The sequence below is a fragment of the Pleurodeles waltl genome, chromosome 9, assembly GCF_031143425.1.
Source record: "Pleurodeles waltl isolate 20211129_DDA chromosome 9, aPleWal1.hap1.20221129, whole genome shotgun sequence".
In the NCBI taxonomy this organism is placed as follows: Eukaryota; Metazoa; Chordata; class Amphibia; order Caudata; family Salamandridae; genus Pleurodeles; species Pleurodeles waltl.
This window is the reverse complement of record NC_090448.1, coordinates 676967417-676988212: the sequence shown is the minus strand read 5'-3', so window position 1 is coordinate 676988212 and position 20796 is coordinate 676967417. Positions and strand designations below refer to the sequence as shown.

At 44.9% G+C, this 20796-nt stretch overlaps 1 long non-coding RNA gene across 1 annotated transcript; it reads right to left on the bottom strand.

The window, feature by feature from the left end:
* Positions 1–16194: 16194 nt before the first annotated feature.
* On the bottom strand, positions 16195–17784 carry LOC138258699 (uncharacterized). The gene is made up of 3 exons (XR_011198509.1): positions 17608–17784; positions 17080–17180; positions 16195–16388 (listed from the first exon to the last, which is right to left on the bottom strand). It is a non-coding gene; the product is annotated as an uncharacterized lncRNA (long non-coding RNA).
* Positions 17785–20796: the final 3012 nt, after the last annotated feature.

Below are 20796 nucleotides of genomic sequence, written 5' to 3'. Positions count from 1 at the left end.
TGGTCAGAAAGTGTGGGTGATGGCGTCAGTGGAGCCTAGGGAGCTCCAAGATAAGTGGACTAGGCCATTTGAAGTGGTGGAGCGCAAGAGCAAAGTCACTAACCTGGTGGACTTGCGGTCTCCAAGGAACCCTGTAAGGGTCCTGCATGTCAACCGCCTCAAGCCACACTTTGAGCAGACTGAGCTGTCACTGCTCCTTGCGACAGATGATGGGGTGGAGGAGGAGAGCGAGCCTCTTCCTGACCTCATGTCCGCAGGAGAAACAGATGGGTCAGTGGAGAGAGTGATCCTCTCCCCCTCCCTGACTGAGGAGAAGCAAGGTGACTGTTGCCACGTGTTGGGGCAGTTTTTCTCATTGTTTTCCCTGATCCCAGGAGTCACAGGCTTGTGCACAAGTTCCTAGTAAAGTGCACTAGAGGTGCCAGGGCCTGTTAATCAAATGCTACTACTGGGTTTGCAGCACTGGTTGTGCCACCCACATGAGTAGCTCTGTAATCATGTCTCAGACCTGCCACTGCAGTGTCTGTGTGTGCAGTTTTAACAGTAAATTCGACTTGGCAAGTGTACCCACTTGCCAGGCACAAACCTTTCCTTTTCTTACATGTAAGGCACCCCTAAGGTAGGCCCTCGGTAGCCCCAAAGGCAGGGTGCAGTGTATGGTTAAGGTAGGACATATAGTAATGTGTTTTATATGTCCTGACAGTGAAATATTGCTAAATTTGTTTTTCACTGTTGCAAGGCTTGTCCCTCTCATAGGTTAACATGGGGGCTACCTTTAAATCTGATTAAAGTGTAGATTCCCTTTGGGAGCGGATGGACATGTGGAGTTTGGGGTCTCTGAGCTCACAATTTAAAAATACATCTTTTAGCAAAGTTGATTTTAAGATTGTGCGTTTGAAAATGCCACTTTTAGAAAGTGAGCATTTTCTTGCTTATACCATTTCTGTGCCTGTTTGTGGATTCCCTGTCTGGGTTAGTTTGACAGCTGGGCTGGTTGCACCTCACACTAGACAGTGACACAAAAGGAGCTGGGGTGTAGTCTGCATTTCCTGATGAGCCATCTGTGCTAGGAGGGAGGGGAGGAGTGGTCACTTAGACCTGAAAGGGCTGTGCCTGTCCTCACACAATGCAGTCTCCAACCCCCTGGTGAGTGTCTGGGGTCTGTCCTGGGCCAGGCAGGATTTCACATTCAGAAGAGACTTTACTTTGAAGTGGGCCTACTTCAAAGGAGAAATTGGGTATAAGAAGGGTACCCAAAACCACAGACTTTAGAACACTTCTAGAAACAATAGGAACCTCTGCCTGGAAAAGAGCTGAAGAGCTGAGAAGTGCTGCCCTGCCTGTGACTGTGCTTTGTGGAGCTATCCTGCAGTTGCTGCTTCTGCCAGAGTAAGAGGGCAAAGACTGGACTTTGTGTGCCCTCCATCTTGTGAAGAAATTTCCAATGGCTTGATTTAGAGCTTGCCTCCTGTTGTTTGAAGTCTCAGGGTCAGCAAAAACTTCTCTCTGCCAGCACCTGGAGTCTCTGGAGAGACTCCTGCTCTGACAAGTGGTGCCCTATCCAGTCCCTGGGCCCTTGAAAGGAAAGCTGGTGGAAATCCAAGGAAATCGACTTGTGATGACTTCGGACCGCCGCCGCTGCTGAATCCAGTGACGCCGCCTGCAACCGACTCCGTGATCTTCGCTGGAACGCGACGAACTTTGCAGGCCCGATGCCACTGAAATCCGCGACTCCATGGAAGTCGCTGCACCACTTCGTGACCGACGCCGCTCGAAGTACGCGGATTCAACGTTTCACACAGACGCTGTGATCCCCGACTTTGCGTATCGGCTTGTTTTCACTCTTCACCAAAGGTACTGTACTTGGGGGTCTACGCGACTCTGTGTCCGGCGCCCGTGGTGTCGGCTTGTTGGGAACGACTCACGTCACGACGCCGTGTTAACACCTCATCGGAGCATTTTGTGTTTCTAAGCACTATTTTTTAGTTTAAGCTTTAAAAAATCATAACTTGACTTGTGTATGTCAGATTTTTGTCATTTTGGTCTTGTTTTGTTTAGATAAATATTTCCTATTGTTCTGAACTGGTGTAGTGTCATTTTGTAGTGTTTTCATTAAGTTACTGTGTGTGTTGGTACAAATACTTTACACCTAGCATTCTGAAGTTAAGCCTAATGCTCTGCCAAGCTACCAAGGGGGTAAGCAGGGGTTAGATGTGGGTGATTCTCTTTTACCCTTACTAGAGTGAGGGTCCTTGCTTGAACAGGGGGTAACCTGACTGTCAACCAAAGACCCTATTTCTAACAGGCCCAGGGATTGCCACCTCTCTGGGGCTTACTTATGATATGCGGGGGCCGCAAGACCCCCTGCTGCTCTGGGGAATGTCATCTCTCCGGGCTATAAATATATATATATAATTCAGGGAGGCAACGCTACCTCCGCTGCCCCGGGAATCACCACCTCTTCTGGGCTGATAATTGTTATGTGGGGGGTCATGCACCCCCTGATGCCTCAGCGACCACCACCTCTTTGGGCAAATAGGCAAAAAAAGAAAACACAAAGCACAGGGGATCACCATTTCCCTGGGGCTTCTAACACATTGAAGCGGGCCGCGTGGTCCCCCTAATGTGGCCACAGATGGCCATGGAGAAAGCCACCCTGAAGGCTGGCTCCTGCTATGTCCTGGAGCACCCGACCCCGGGACGTAGCTGTTTTGCATCTGCAGCCAAGCCACAGCAAACACTTTGTTTTTTGACAGCGGACCCTGCAGGGGACAGAGATGAAATGCTTCAGCAAGCACAGAGCTGCTGTAGCAATGTCACCACAAGGGAAGCCTTAAGGCTTCCCCTGTGGTGCAAAGGTAGCCTGTGAAGGGCATTTTCAATAATTAAAAAAATATATCCTTGTGCCCTTGCCATGCACTGCTAATTACCCCACAAATTACAGCACTCATGGCATCTTTGATGATATTATTGATAATATCAATATAATATTTGCAATAACATTTTTGCCGAAAAATCTGTGCATGGCAGGGGCTTGAGTTATAGTTACCTTAGGGCAGAGTTATAGCTACGTGAGATAACTCTAACTAGAATGGGTGAATTTTGTAAGATTTCATATGTTTAAAATGTGAGCCTAAGTATTTGTCCCTATAACCTTTGTTTTTTTTAAGTGAATATATATTTATGTAAATTTGTATCAAATGTATGTGAAGTATAATGTGAATTTTGTAGATTTCACTTGAAATTATTAAATATACATATATATGTAGAGCTACACACCAAAAAAATAGATTGTCAAACACATAACACATATTGATGTTGTCTAATGTAATGTGTTTGAAAATGCACACCATATTTTTTTCAAAAGAACACAGACTTCACTTCAATCACTACACTTCACTCATGGCTAAAAGGGACATTCCAAACCGTGTTTAAATAAAAAAAAAAGTTAGTCAGAATCACATTTTCATTTTAAATATTTACCTATTCCTCTGGGGGGCCATACAGCTGGGGGTACAGGGACAGTACCTCCATAGCCAGCAACTCCAGCTCCTTTAGCAACAAGTTTGAGGCCCTGTCTCCTGCTTTTCCTGGCATTGTGGCACCCAGAGGTTAGAAACAGCAGCAAAAGTTGAAGAGATGTTGTTGGCTGCAGTGTTAGGAGACAAGTGAGCTTTTTTAAATGCTGCATACACCTACACAACATACCTGATCGCCAATGGAGGCGAACACATCCATTGTCTTAGGTATGTTGCTTTTACACACGTTAGCCTATGAATGTGTCTGTTGTGGAGTTTTACACACTACCCAGTTAACTTCCGCTGACACTTCTATCTAATTGCAAATGTCCCGATGGTGAGGTCTGGTGTCCACCATTTTAGATTGTAAAGTAGTGGGTTTGTGAACGTTAAATTCATTACCACCACTCAAAATGGTGGCTAGTATTTTTACATTGACAAAATGCTATTGTAATTTTTTTAGACAAAAAAGTAGTGCGTTACTGTGGGTAAATGCGATAGCAGCATAGTTTTGTTTAAAGTTTCATTGACAACATTTTTGAAGAAAAAATAAAAGGAATAAAAATGTGTAAATAAAACATTTACAATGTATTATATATACATTTTTCTAAAAAAATATTAGACATGTCAAACTTGTTTTAAAAGAATCACTAATAAATGTTGTATTAAATTATATAGAAAAACCAAATATATATATTTTTTTTAAACATGAAACTTGTGTTATGTTTCTGAAAAGATGTTTGTACATTTTATTTTAAAATTATTTTATGAATGCAAACTTATGAAACTAGAGAGAGTGAGAAAAAAACTCAAGTTTTCAGACCATTTCTAGACATTGCCACCATGGAAGAATGGTATGTTTAAAAAAATCTGATTGAATAGGCAAACTATTACTGATTTATGTCATCAGCTGGAGCCAGATCTTCTGCCTCACAATAGAAATCGGACATCAATAACACCATTAATAAGAATCATGGTAGTACTTCATTTTGTGGCTACAGGTTCATTCCAATACACTGTTGTAGTATCAGGTGGAATGTCACAACCAACTTTAAGTGGTGTGCTACAAGAAGTTATTTGCACTTATTTATTCTGATTGTTTAGATTATATCCCGTTTGTCCATGTTGGCATGGTCTGGAACTGTATTTAAAAATGGCATTAAGTATTTGAGTTAAGCATGGGTTGTTAAGTATTTGAAACATATGACAAAACATCTTTATTCAAATGTAACAAAATACTACTTTTCGATTTTTGGCTTCTGTAGTTGTCATTTTTTGAAAATGTGAAAAAGATTACATGCATGGAATTTATTTAGGAGTTAGCAATCGTTTACATTTTTAAATTTTGAAGATGTATGATGGAAAGAAAGAAATGAACAAATTGAGAAAAGTAATACAATACCAGTCTTTGGCTGTCTTATTTTAGATTACATTCAATACAACCAATTAAAGTAAAACAAAATGAAAACTAAAAAACAACCAAACAATTAATAGTCAATAATGTTGAATGAACTATTCTTGAAGAACTAAAATTGTTTTAAATCCAATGTTCAAAATGGCATCAAAAAGGAATGTGTCCAGAAAATAATCAAGAAAGAGAATGGTAGTTACACACTGGAGGGAATTAGGTTCTGCGTCTCTTATTGGTGTTGGTGGAGGTCTTGCCATCCTCTCCTGGTGGTCTAGATGAACATCCCCTCCTGAGGGGGACAGGTGGTTCCACAGTTGCAGGGACTGTGGTGGGGGCAGGTGTTTCCTCTTGTGGCAGTGCCTCCCTTTCTGTGTCTGACACAGCTGTAGTTGGGCCAGATGTTGTTGGACCACAGAAAGGAGAAGATATGGCTGGAAAAGCCCTGCACATATGGGTAAAACAATAATAAAGCATACTAGTCAGGGAGCCCAAATTGTAGTTCAGACTCTCCATCTGTAAATTGTGCTACCTCTGCAACTGCTTTATCTTCTAGAGTTTTGTAAGGACCTGGCCCATCATATCTTGGGACTGATGGAGGATCCCAAAACTTGGTTGATGGTGGCCAGGGTGACAATGAACCCAGTGGCCTCATTTTGCTGTCCCACATATTCTCTCCCACAAACCGTACCCCCACTACCATGTGCCCTTGACCAAGTGTGGCCCATCCCACTGGGTCCTGGAAGAACTGGAGGTGGTGGTGGTGGTGTTGGATACACAGCAGCCAGGACTGGGGGGGGGGGCACAAGATTGGGGTGATGTTCCTTTGGACACAGGAAGTGGAGGTGTGCTGAGGTGTGGTAACAGCTGAGTGAAAACAATTAGCCAAACCACCTCTGGTGTGTGCTGCTAGCATCCATCCTAAAGCCACAGGCATAGTTCAATGTTGACCCCATCCCGCAACGGGATCCCTGCCATCAGAAATCCACCACTAGTACAATGCCTGCACAACTGTGAAATCTAAATATGTTCTGTGCAATCCTGCCACTCTGACGAAGATGGAGTAATATTAAGAAGCAGAGAAGTCCACTGTGCCATTGGCGGTGCAACGCTTACCAAACGGTTAAAAACTCTGTCAATGCGGACGGCGGTTCAGCCAGAAGACTTCTAAATAGGGTGGGCGGGAATCCGTCAGCATGACGGTGTACTTTAAACTCTGCCATGGAAGGATGACAGGAGTCCCACCATCAGGCTATAAGTCTCTTAGATCTAAACAAACCAACATATGTAGAAAAGGTTGTAATATACCGGCAGCTTTCTTCAAGTTCTAACTGATGATAACATTTATTCGAATCAAGTTAAGAAAAAGCTTAGGCACCATTCAATTGTGTTATCATGTCAGTGATGTGTGGCCCAGGATATTGTTCTCATTCAATTGCTTTGTTTGCCTTGCGCATGTCAATGCATAGGCACACAGTTCCTTCATGGTCCTTCTTAGGCACTACCACTATGGGAGAAACCCATAGCGTTGGATAAGTGGAACAGTCAATAATGTTGTGCTTAAGTAATGATTCAAGTTCTTTTTCAATAGCTTTTTGTCAATGAAAAGCAACTTATTTATGTCTCTGAGCAACAGGACGGGCATCCTCAGTAATATTCAGCTTTACTTTAATAGTCTTTAACTTTGCTAAACCATGAAACAATTAAGAGAATTGACCTGTTTCAAGTTCGTGATGAGCATTCATGTAATTCACTAAAATCAGTCCCATTTTAGCAGCTGTGTTGATGCTGAGCAAGCAGGCACTTGGTGCTGTACATTGAAGGACATGGGTCACTGCTTGTACTTTTGTTTTCTTGTGTTTTACTGCTGCTATGAACGAAGCACAACTCTTCATGGGTGACGAAGTGCACATTTTGGTAATCTGTGGCATTAGCCATGGTAACGGATGCAGTTCAGTGTACTTTTCTCCGGCATTATATTTATTGATAATGAAAGGTATCGAACATTCATTTATTTTCAATGTAATCTTTGGACAGTGTTTGTATGCTTTAGTTGCTTTAATGTGTTGATCTTTCTTTGACTGACTTTTCTCCTCACAAGCGATCAGTCTGACATGTGTATGTTTTTCTGAGGCAAACATTGACATGACACAATCACTTTCTTCATTTATTATTGAGGTAGAAGAGCTGTTTGACAATGATTTAGATGACAATCAAATTTGTTTAGTATCTATTTGCTTCAACTGATGTCGGTGCTTGGCCTTGTGGGCATGCGACGAATGTTGCTTCTAGAATGTTCTGCCTGCCATTTTGCCTTTGTGCTGTGACACTCATATTTCATTCTTCATTCTGCACATCACCACAAAATGGTTCTCTTTAACACAGCCTTTGCATATCTGACCAATGGTGGGACACTTTCCTTTATGTGGAAATTCAAATCCACATCTGACACACAACTTCGTTTTGCAATTAGACATCACTTTGTGTCCTTCAGTCTTTTGTTTCCAATTACTTCTCACACTTATGACTGACTCACCCTGGGCACCTCTGGCTTCCAAGTCGGCACATCAGCTTGTCTCTCAGCATTTTCCTCACCTTTGGCAGCCATCAACACTCGTTCCAGACTAGGTGCGCCGCTGCTTTGGCGGTCCGACTACCACATTATGACCCTGACAGTCAGACCGCCAGGATACCGCCGTCTCCGCTGAGATCGATGATCCCGATGGGTTGATGGTGGTAGAGGTCGGAATCAGCAGCGGCGCCCTGCTGATTACGACCTAGTTCTCTGCCAGCCTTTTCATGGTGGTATCACCTCCATGAAAAAGGCTGGCGGAGAACAGGTGCAATGGGCCACAGCGTAGCCCCTGCACACCCATACACCTGCAGCGGGCAGTGCAGGGGTACCCCTGCCAGCACCCTACAAATGCTCACTGTCTGCTGCTGCCACTTTCCCGCTGGGGTGACGGGCAGGTGGTTTCCGCCTGTAAGCCCAGTGAGAAAGTTGTAATGGGTCCCAGTGGTGAGGTAGCCAGCATGGCAGCAACCTCCCCATCAGAAGTTCGGCAGAACTGCTACTCAGACCCTAAAAGTTGTTCTCAGCATTCGTCTTCTGAATGAATCGGACAAGCATCAATCGATGACTCTAAGCTGCATGGCTTCTTCATCATCACATTTATTGAGCTTACAGTGTTTGATGAGTGTTTAGAGTCATTCCACTAATTCATCAATTGTTCACCAACTCTTTGACGTTCTTGACTGAAAGCATATATTTCATATTCAACTTTTGGTACTGGATTATACTTGAGATTTAATGTTTTTGAAACCATTGTTATGTAACTTCTTCGACAGTTCTTTCACATCACTACCAGAAAGAATTTTAAGATACTTGATAATCTTTCTGATATCAGTCTCTTCAAGTGCATCTTTGAAATCTTCAATATCCAGGCAGTCCATCTATCATCAATATTTTGCTTATTGGCAGTGTTGAATGTTGGTGGTGGTTTTAGGAAGGCAGCAGCATTGTAAACCAGTGTGGAACTCAATGACTTTGAGAGTAGCGTACTCCCTGACTGTCTAATGATCACGTTTGTTTAAAATCCTCTTTAAAGTCTTTTGATGTGTGAATCTCAGGATCGGCTTTAATTTTAATGGGAATGGCCATTAAAATTAGTTGCCATCTTCTAGTTTCACAGATCCAACTGTTGCCTTCAACCTTTTTACTCAAGGAAGACCTGTGAAGTTGTTCTGAGCCCCACTTGGCAACTTGAAGTGCAACCACTTCAGGTATGGCCTGCTCTGTAAGCACAACCTGGAGCACTTCTCTTTGTGACACTTCGGTGACAGCTGTGGCATGATAACTCTTTAGTGGGCTCGGTAAGTGATTTCTTTCATTCTTTTTTCACTCCAGTTTATATTTCCAAAACTTGGTTGAATCCGCCTTCAGCATTAATGCACTGTATACTGTATACCTTTATTTTGTGTGGCAGCACAGTACCTTTTTGTAGGATTTTGGTCATAGTTTTTTTTTACCAACGATGCATAGACATGTCCATGAAGCTCTCTTTCCATTCACACGCTTCACATCGTCTGGAGTTGTGTTTTGACTCCACATCCGCCAACTGTTGACTCAGCACATCGAAAAAGACACTCATGGCACGCATGAGCAGTTTGCTTGGACCAAGACAAACACTCCAGGAGAGTGCACTTTCTTCTTTGGGTTACTTATCCTCTATCTCTTTGCCATTTGTAGTGTCCTTCCTAGCCTGGTACCCGCTGAATGACTAGACCACACAAGGAGCTGTAAATCATACATCTTTTTTACTCTGCATGAACCTGAGAATTTCAACATTCTAATCCAAGCTTTCATTACATTCTATTATAGCGATTATGTCACACTAATACAAAGTTCTCAGGGAGCCAGAAAAGTTCTGTTCTAAATCATGCAAGACCCTACACTGATTAGTAGCATGCACACTCCCTGTTAGCCTTCCCTTCAATAACACATAACTGAATGAGGGTTAAAAATGTACCTGTGGTCTCACCCATATCATGGTCCCTCTTGCATATGAGGAGTATTCAGTGGTGTATATCTGCTCTACCCATCTACCTTACAGGCGAATTACTGCAGACTTAGTAAGGTGCGTCTCTTGCAAGAAAACTATCTTGATCCCTCTCCTCTTGAGGTAAACATTAACTGTATAATGTTTGGCAGCCAATCCCATGACTCAAACATTGTGTGTTAAAAATGAATATTTATCAGTTATGTGTGGCATTTCTAGCAACCTTTCCTCATGCTCTCTGCCAGTTCTGGGGCATCACCAACTTGTCTAAGTATAACCACTTAAGGGCCACCTCATCCATCCTATTTCACACCATAGTCGTACCTCCATCCATCAACACCATACAGATTATGTATGCCACCTTTTTTAAAAACATTCTGTAGATCAGTCCATTGTCACATATAGCACAATTTCATTTAGTGCTGTATCATTGATACATGAGGCCAAAAGTCTGGGAGGGTAAGTACTTGTGTCTGGTGCCATGTAATTTTGTGTTATATTTTATCTATTACTCACTATCCCTGTACTGCATCCATCCATCCCCTACTCTGGAGTGTTTCTGGGGGCATCCATGCACCGCATAAACAGGCATTTCAGGTGTGCAACACCAAGTCCATGCAACCTGTCCACCCCTCTCCGATTGGGGGGTTGGTTAGGCCACCACTGGTGAGGAATGCCTTGTGCCAATTACCGTATCAAATTGCAGTAACACTCTTTCTGCATGTGATAACCTATAATTCTCTACTAGGTTTAAGAGGGCCATTTTTGGATTTAAGTTGAGCTGCCTTCCTAATGCTGCACGCAGATCTTCTTGGACTGCATCCCAAAAGGTGTGGAGGAAGTCATCCTCTGCCATTGTGCAGGGCAATAGCTGTGTCAGAAATATGCAGTGAAGGTAGTTAAACTGAATAACGGGAATGGTGGAGATTTTGGCATCTCGAGGGACCATCAGTGTTGAGTAGCCAAGATAGGGCCAGATGTATCAAACGATTTTGCATTCACAAACGGTGCGATTTGCAAAATTTGGCTGTTTTTTTGCATTGCAACATGGTTTTGCGTGTTGCATTTTGCATCTCGCAATTTGCGACATGAAATACCGAATCGCAATGAGCAAAACCATGTCGCAATTCGATGCATCAAAAATTTGCAAATTGTGAATTTTCGCAAAATGGCCTTTTGCACATGCAAATTACCACTAGGTGAAACCAGGTGGTAACCAGGTGCAACCTATATAAAGAGGCCCAGAATGCCTCAGACTCTTTTCCACAATGGCTGCACTCTAAGTCATGGCGAGGAGAATGAGGATCTTGGCAGGTTTGAGGAGAGGGAGGAGGAGACAGGAGCGCATTTTCAGAGTGCGCATTACCCTTTCTGACCAGACTGAGGAGGAGATATTTGAGAAGTACAGGTTGAACTCAGTCATGATACTTGACCTGATAGCTGAGCTACAACCCATACTGCTGCGCACAACACACAGGACTCATAGCATACCCACCCATGTGCAGGTATTATGCTCCGTGCACCTACTAGCCTCAGGGAGCTATCAAGGGGTCATAGCAGCAGCTGGAGGCGTATCACAAAGTGCCCTCTCTAGATTTTTCAATGCATTTATCAATGCCATGCTGAGTAGGATACACCAGTACATCAAATTCCCCCACACCCCACAAGAAATACAGCAGACAAAAATAGATTTCTACCAGATAGCACAGTTCCCCCACATCCTAGGTGCCATAGATGGGACACATGTTGCAATCTGTCCACCATCGGCCACAGAGTATGTGTACCGCAACCGTAAATACCAACATTCCATGAATATACAGGTGATATGCAATGCCTCCTACATCATAACTGATCTCGTGGCCAGGTTCCCAGGGAGCACACATGATTCATACATCTTTCGTCACAGTGGCATTCACACAAGACTGCTAGCTGGGGAGTTTGGTGAAGGATATCTACTAGGTATTGTCTCTCTGTACACTGGTGCATTGATGGCGTTGTGACGTCAGATGGCTCACTTACTCATTATACCCTCTGTACCTTCCAGGAGACAGTGCCTACGCAGTGCGCACCTACATTATGACACCCTACCTCAATCCTACAACACCAGCAGAACAGAGATACAATTCAGCACACAGGGCAACCCGCAATGTGGTGGAGCGCACCTTTGGGCTGCTGAAGAGTCGCTTCCGGTGCATCCACAAAAGAGGAGGGGCACTACAGTACAGCCAGGACACGACCTGTAGAATAATGGCCACATGTGCAATCCTGCACAATATAGCTACTACCAGGGGCATACCTGTGGAAATATCTGATTCAGACTCTGATGAGGATGATGATCCCATACCCCCCCAACAGCCAGCAGACAGGACCAGTGCAGCAGAGGGCAGGCAAAGGCGTGCAGACATCACGCGCAACCATTTCAGATGTAAGTAATAACAACACAACTTCACTGACGTATACTGGTAGTTAGAACCTTTGTTACCTTAACGTCAGGTAACATGAATTTCACTAGCAAAAAAAATATATAATATGTGTCATAAAATAAGCAGACAACAGTGTCTCACTATTTATGCATAGTTTACTGTATCACAAAAGAAGCAGACAGTCCCCTGTGGCCATTACAGTCACTTTCTAAGGCCACGCAAGCCACTCGAGTGCGCAGTGGCCTCACTAGCACCTCTGTTATCGGCCTCAGTGGCAGTGCTGTGCCTGGCACTGCGACGCCTAGGATCAGTGGTGGGCACTGCTACGCTGCTGAGGCTAGATGAGTCCTCAGTCTCCCCTAGGCCAAGTTCACTGTGTGTAGCAGAGCAGTTACCCAGCATATTATCAAGCACATTAGTGATCTGGACCAGTCCCTGTGCCACATCCCTACTGCTGTGCGCGGCCTCCACCTGTGCGGCCACAGCACGCCGCAATCTGAGGGCTGTTGATGTTGCAAGGTGATTGACCGATTGACAGAATCCACCAAACATGCCCATAAAACGCTTCTCCTGCCTGCGGTGGCTGACTCTGTCCTGCCTTAGCTCTGTGCAGAGTTCCCTCACTGCAATTGTCAGCTCCCTGGTGTTCTCAGAAGCTGTGATTTGTCCCTCATGCAGCTTTGTGATGTTGGAATTAAGGCATTCCAACTGCCGATGCAGCCCCCCCCCCCCCATGTTGGCATTGTGTGCCTGCATCTGCCTATGCATTGCTGTTATCTTCCTGTTTTGCAGGCGCTGCAGTTTCAGCATAGCAGATTCTAAGCCACCGAAGATTGATGGACCCTCTCCTGCTTCCATGTGCTGTGCGCCTGCATACTGAGCCCTCCTGCGGGGTGTTGAGTTACGCTGGGGCTGGGACTCCTGCATAACAGTGGATTTGCCGTCTGGGGAAGGAGTGTGGCCGTCATCCCGCATGTCGTCTGAGTCCTGGCTCAATTCGGGGAGGAGTACAGCCCTTGCCCTGCGTCTGATAGGCGCAATATACAGTGACTCACTAGTGTTGAAGTCGGATGGAGGGTGGGTTTCAGCATCCCCCACAAAGGCACATGCTGATGCTGCTGGGCCTTGACCATCTGCAACGACAATGTGCAGCATGTCATTTATGTATGTATCACCAAAGGTTACACAATGGTAATAAATGTACTGTTACATCATATCACAATGTAGTGGGTGTTGTGTTCTTCTGGGTGCCACTCTGCCTAATTACAATCTATGTGCTACTTTCAGCTCTGGGTTGTGGACTACCACTCCCATAAGGCATTGTTGTGCCACTTTTAAAATGTGGAATGAACTACTTCTCACACTGCTTTGCAGTACTGGCTAATTCCTAAGGGGCATTTGTACATACACATATGGGGTTATATTTCAATATTGCACTTACCTTTACTGGTGCTTGGTGTGCCGGGTGTGTCTATGTCAGTGACCCCACTGACAGCTTCTGGGAGGAGTATCGACTCAACCAGGTCTTCCATCGGGGTGGAGGGTGTCTCGGTGGATGATCCGCCTCCTGTGCTCCTTGCCTCCTGTAGTTTTCTTGCCACCCTCTCCTTGGCACGGGAACGCAGGTCGTGCCACCTCTTTTTGATATCCTCTACTGAGCGCTGCGCAACACCCACAGCGCAAATTTTTTTTTTTGAATGTCCGCCCAGAGTTTACGCTTCTCACTCTCAGGGACCTGGAGTAAGCTCTTCCCGAACAGCCGATCATGGATCCTGACCACCTCCTCAGCAAGCACCTCCAGTTCCTTCTCACTGAACTTGAGTTTTCTTTTCCTCTCTCCCTTCTCCTTTCCATGTGCAGAGTTGTCCATGGTGATGTGCAGTCCTGCCTTGTTCACAGACTTGCTCCCTGTGGCTGGGCTGTGTCTCTCTCACTGCTTTTTTGGGTGTGGCACCTTCAAACTGCCTGGGATGACTCACTTCCTGCTTGTGATGTCATCAGGCTCTGCCAGGTGCGCTTTCTCGCAATTTGCGATTTTCAATTACCGAATCGCCAAATTTTGGCGATTCGGTATTTGGGCCGCGCAAACCGCAAATAGCGATTTTTAAGAAATTGCTAATTCCGAATCACAAATATGTTACATAGCAAATTGCGACTCAGAGATGGCGATTTCTTAAAAATCGCTATTTGCGATTCGCAGAGGGCTTTCTTCATACATCTGGCCCATAGTGATCACTTTTGCTCTTCAGGTCAGGGAAGTAACCAAGGGAATTGTTAACCATTGTTTTATATATAATTGAAACTTGGCTGTGCTCTGGTACATTGGACATCATAAGGGGGTTATTGTCTGCAAGGTCTGCAATCTCTAAAGAGTAAGGCCTAAGTGCATGTCGAAGCTAAATGTATCTGTAAAAGGGGGGCATATCGAGGTTGAATTCATTTTTAAGTTCCTCAAAGGATTTCATACCAGTGTTACTTACTACATGTCCTACAGAGGATAAGCCGAGAGAATCCCACCATCAAAATCCCTGAAGATTGGCAAGCAGAAGCAGTTGGATATGGTGCCACAGTGGGCTTTAGTGAGCTTAAGCGACATGTGCCACATCTTCAGAGCCGTTGCTGTGGCAGGACGTATGATGGATTACCTCTATAAAGATAATGTAGGTAGCATTTTTCACCCAGATACCAGGACTCAAGCCTGTAGGGGGGGGGAATCATTTGCTGTGCCATATATACAATCATTTACTACTAAGAGTTGCCACATTCTACAGTATAAGGCAGGTCACCATTCCCATTGTGTATCGATTTACAACATTTTGCAAATGCTACTTGGTGAGGGCTGCCTTCTGATACAAAGGTGGGATGAGATTGTGGAAGCAGTAGAGGCTAGAGTGGTGGTTGCTGGCCTTAGATTTTACTGCTGGTTGAAAAGATGGTGGAGCCTGCATGATTCAAAAAGAATATTTTTGAGTAGGTTTTTGCTTGGAAGGAGTGAGTGAGGCATCTCTAAACACTGGCAGCCAACTCATCTGTGCTTCTACTCAATGAATCCTGTGCCTCTGAATCAAACGTGACTAGGGGGTCTGGTAATTGCGCTTGTCTCCTTACTTTTGTAGATTCCATCTTTTTGTGCTTTGCCCTCCCCAAGCTGAAAGAGGGTGGTTCCCTTGACTTTCCTGACCTCATGGGATTGGGTTTGCAGTCCTCCTGCGATGAGAATCTGACTGTTATACGTCTTTCACGGTTCGCTTTGCTTTTTTACCACTCTTTTGCTTTAATATTTGCTTTGCTTTATTTTGCTTTGCTTGGCTAGCTGGATTACTTGCTTTTTCTTGCTTGCCTTTGCTTTCACTTTTGCTTTTTCTCGTTTTGTCGCTTGTCATTTGACAAATGGAAGTGGTTTTGAGTAAAGCAGGATGGTATTAGATTCATGCTGGGGTTACTGCTGGGGTTAGTGCTGAGATGCTGTGATGTCGGCTGTGGAGCTATGGAGGGTAGAGGTCCCTTTCCTCCCACCTATCTCATGATGTTTATGGTGCCTGCTCCTTGATGCAGACTGATGTCGGTTTCTCAGAATACAGCCAGCCAATTCAAGCGCTGATTCATCACTCCCAAGAGCAGCCAATATGGCTTGGACCTAAATATAATGGGAGGGGCCACTAGCATGCACGTCTTCTTGCTAGGCCGTCTTGTTGTTAGGCCGGGAGAGCTGGCAGAATGTCTAGAGTGAGTGTGCCAGGTGGTGAATGGACGATGATTGGCGGTTGACAGTGTTAGATATTGAGGAAAGGCAGAATAGCTAACTCGCAATGTTTGATGCTCTACTAGGGTAAGTCCTCAAAACAAGCACTTGGCACAGGTCAAAACCAGGTCGCAGATCTTGATAAATGAAGGTCAGTAAGGAGATCAGAAGGATCGAGAAAATGCAGGTGAGGAGGGGAGGCAAGAGTAGTAGAGCGGGGGAGCTCTAGCCTGGCAGCTCCTGCCCTACGCTGGCTCAACCCTAGGGCCTGCGGGACTAGCACCGCTGCCACACTCACTTACTCCTAATCAGCTACTAAGTTGTGGACAGGGATAATTGCAGCTCTGCACACACTCACCTACTAGACTGGCCCGTAATGCAGTCGATAAATGTAAGTAAGTCAATGTTTAGTAGGGAGTACAAATGACAACATCTTAACTTAACTAACATATTTGTTATGAAATGCTCTATTTCCAATGTGATCTAGTTTTAACAAGATTTCCCAAAACATGACACAGTGAGAATCTTATTAACATTCACCTGACATTTTCTACGCATCAAATTGTTCAAATCAATTTTATAAACAACATTTTTTAGGACTACAAATTACTCGAACCAGTTACATTCACAGAAAAGTAAATGGTCGGACATTCCTAGGAATAGCCAATATTCATGTAAACAATAAAAAATTGCAGTTACAATTAGCAACACGTGTTTCGCGGTGATGCCACTTCTGGGCTGAAATTATAAAAACAGAACAAAATATTGGAATCAGTCTCTACACATACAATCACAAGAAAAGAACAAAAAGGATACCAATTCATATATCACATATCACACATTATTGTTACATTGCTGCATTCTGCAACACCCCAAAAACATCCCAACTTATGGTTCTATTGTTTAATAGTGAATGAACATCCCCACTTAGTAGTTTCATAGTGAATGAGCGTATTGGTCTGATTGATACTTATGGTTCGCACCTATCTCATCATTATTAGGCACCCCTCTGGGCAAATTGTTTACTCCTGCCCTCGATTCCTAAATAACACTATGGTGATGATCCACATTGCGATAATATTTTTGGAGTCCAAAACATTCCCCATGGTGATCCAAAATATCTACTCCGCTAGTGATCTCGTTATTCATATAGCCCAAAATAAGTGTCCTTAGTCCCATGTGCACGAAAGCAGAACCTGACAGTACTTGACATGTATGCAAAGCAACTCATTTACAGTTTCCGATCAACCGGTACTTCAAAAACCAGCAGTCTCTGGGAAACAAAAAACAGAACTCAGTGCTCCAAATAGTACATGCACTCCTAAAAGGCAATACTTCACACTTGCAACTAATCTTAATTTCCACCTCGTCTCACCTATTCCTGTTTCCCACATTCTCACATCAGTCAGATTCTAGGTAGCGAACCTACCTTCAGATGCTCGGTGCGTAACTCTGCTTTCTGATCAGGCACAAACAGTTGCCCATCACTGTGTCAGGTGCTCCCCTTTGCCAAATGACCCCGTACTGAAGCTGAAATTAAAACCAAAATACATCACTATTAGTCTGCCACATTTCCCACTAAGTGTCAATCACTCCTGCAGATCCCTCATGAGTTCTCATTTCCCCAACTGTAGTGTCGTGCTCGTGATGTAACAGTGCCACAACACTACCAATCAGTGAATGGTTTCAGAGGGGCGTCGTAATGTCGACCCCTCTGGTTTATTGTAATATGGACTTTACCCGAGGGTCACGTGAGTTGAGTTAATAAAGAGCGTTGCGGACCCTTGGGCGTGGTCGCAGTGCAATCGGATTGCTTACTGCACCGGAGCACGCCACTGCAGCCACATGCAGCAATAAATATAAATACGTATGTCCATTAATTAATTAGACTGTGTAAATAATGGAGCCAGCGCCTCCCTGAACCCCACCACATTACACTGGCGATGAGGGTGCCTACCTCCAGCAATGCGGTGGCAGCTCGCCTCCTTTCAGGGCGTGCAGTGCCCATGCCGCTTGATGACTGCTGCTGATCGCGTGCTGCCCCGAGGAATTTCTGGTCTTCTCGGCAATGCAATGCTTTCCAATCGGCTTCCTGAAGAGGCTTTGGGTCTTCCCCACCAATGAGGGAACCAGGAAATGGTGCCGGTGAGTCAATCAAGGACCCGCCCACCCCAGCCTCTGTGAATCTCTTAAAGGGACGGTGTCCCAATGTGCCTGGTGATGTCAAACTCCCCTCTAGAGTGAGGCATTGTGCTGTTTGTCTGCCCCTGAACCCACAGCAATAAATTGGCTCACACCTGTATGATGCATCCACCTGCTCCAGTAAAAGAGGACTTTTGTGTTTTAAAATGAACAAAGAAAACAAACACTCTAGAACATTGCAGACAAATCAATACACATGTATAAAAAAAACACACATGATGAATACCCTACCTCCAATAGAACCATTCATAGTGGAAGGTGCCCCATCAGCCCAGGTAGCCAGGGGGAAGGACTGAGTTGAAAGGGTGCTACTCTTCTTTGAGGCCACGAAAGTTGAAGATGCCCAAAAGAGAGCCATGCTCCTGCACTTAGGAGGGAAAGAAATATATAATATCAAAAACACTTGTTGAAGCAGCACGAAAGACACACCTGACACTTACAGAAGCCCTCAAAGCTCATTTTGAACCCATGGTCAATGTAGACTATGAGAGGTTCATATTTTGGCAAGCCCGACAAACCCCAGAAGAGTCTATTGACATGAGACTAAAAGAGTTGGCCACCACATGCAACTTCCAAAGTGAAAACGATGAAATTTGAGGGCAAATCATCGAAGGGTGTGCGTCAACGAAATTAAGAGAAAGAATCTTGGAAGAATCAGGACGATCTCTCGCAGATATACTGATGATGGAAAGGACAAAAGAAGTGTCTAAAGCCAGAGCCTCACACATGGAGGCAGCACTTCAGAATCCTGTCAAAACGAAGCAGGTAGCTGCAGTAACACCCACACCCTTCAGACCCAAAGTAAAGAAACAAACACCGTCGCAGAGAACATGCGGATGATGGAGAGGACCACCACATCCCTTTTATGGCTGCCCTGCCGAAGGAAAAACATGTGCAGGGTGTGGCAAGCCAAACCATTTCATCAAAGTGTGCCGGCTGACAAAGACTATAACACTACGGTGAACACACCCCTCGAAGTTCCGACTCCAGGCAGTGACATGGACAACGATGAGGACGAGACTCAAACGGTACACTCAATCTTCATGATCAGCAATGCCAACCAAAAACACAAGCGACTACCAAAGTGCAAAGTAATCATAGCAGAAAGCCCATTGACAGCTATAGTAGACACTGGAGAGTCGATAAATGTCATGGCTGAGACAACATACCAAAGCTTACAGCCAAGACCACCCTTGACACGGACCCATGTCAGAGTATTTGCATATGGACAAATTCAGCCGCTTACAATGAGAGGTAGATTCCAATCTCCCATTCGCCATGGGCCACATGAAGTAGAAGCCTATGTATATGTAGTGGAAGAAGGTCAGCGCACATTGTTGGGATTTCGCACAGCTAAACCTTTAGGCATCGTAACTTTCACACTTGGTGTCTATATTGAATCGCTTAGTGACATTATTGAATCCTTTTCACGAGTGTTTGAAGGAAGAGGGTGCCTCAAGATGAAAGCAATCACTCTCCACATAGTCACATCAGTCCAACCTGTGGCCCTCCTCCGTAGACTGGTTGCGTTCCACCTTCGGCCTCTAGTAGAAAGTAGAAAATTAGAAGCTGCATGTATTATCAAGGACACCAAAACAACCTGGAGAGGTCAGAATGTGTATAGACATGAGACTGCCCAATGCCGCGATTAAAAAAAGAACGGCATTTGACTCCCACGATCGATGACCTCATTGGAGAACTGAGCAAGGCCAGGTGGTTCTTGAGGTTAGACCTTCGGTCAGGATATCATCAATTAATCTTGGCAGAGGAGTCAAGGTATATCACGACGTTCTCTACTCATGTGGGACTTCGTCGGTACCGGAGGCAAAATTTGGGGATCTCTAGCGCAGCAGAGGTGTTTCAAAACACGATTCGAGAGCTGCTAATAGACTTACCTGGAGTAATTAATGTCAGTGACGACATTTGATTTACGCAAAAACCATCCCAGAACACCATGCTCACCTAGAAAGGGTCCTTCAACGCATCCAAGAATCTGGTCTAACTCTCCACAGAGAGAAGTGTGAGTTCCTAAAGGATAAACTGCAATTCTTCGGCTATGTGTTCTCCTTGGAGGGAGTTGCACATTCCTGATAAAGTTACAGATGTCAGGAATGCCCCGCAGACCAACGTGACTGGAGTCCGCAGCTTTCTGGGTATGGTGAACTATTGCGGAAGGTTTATCAGAGACCTGACGTTCCTCACACAACCACTAAGAGACTTGACCAAAACCAATATGTCGTGGTCCTGGGGTCCGGTACATGAGGAGGCGTTCCAGGCGATTAAAGATGCCTTGTCAGCAGACACGACCCCGTGATATTTTGACCACAGGAAAGACACCACCATAGCGGTGGATGCCAGCCCAACAGGGCTCGGAGCTGTACTTCTACAGAAACTGCAAAGAGATGAATGGGCTCCAGTGGCATACGGAAGCAGGTCATTAACAGATACTGAGTGAAGATATTCGCAGATCGAACGAGAAGCAATTGCTATACACTGGGGGTGCAAGCACTTTCATCTTTATGTATATGGCCACCCATTTATCGTAACGACTGACCATAAGCCACTGAACCCACTTTTCAACTGCACTGCTTCCAAGCCACCTCCTTGCATTGAGAGGTGGATGCTGCAACTGCAAGAATACAATTGTAGGTTGGAGTATCGGTCAGGCCCAAACAATCCAGCATATTATCTATCGAGATAGCCAAGGCCAGTAACCTCCTCTGAAGAAAGTGAGGCTCAGGAAACTGAAGAATATGTGCGGTGCATAGTGGAAAGGTCCTGACCACGACCCATCTCCGTCTAGACCATTCAACAGGCCACCGCCCAGGACCAAAACCTGCAACGAGCCATGCGAACAGTGGAGACTCAGGCATGGCCTACACCGGATGCGCAGACCATCATGGCGTAGCCTTACACCGGATGTGCAGACCATCATGGAGGCCAT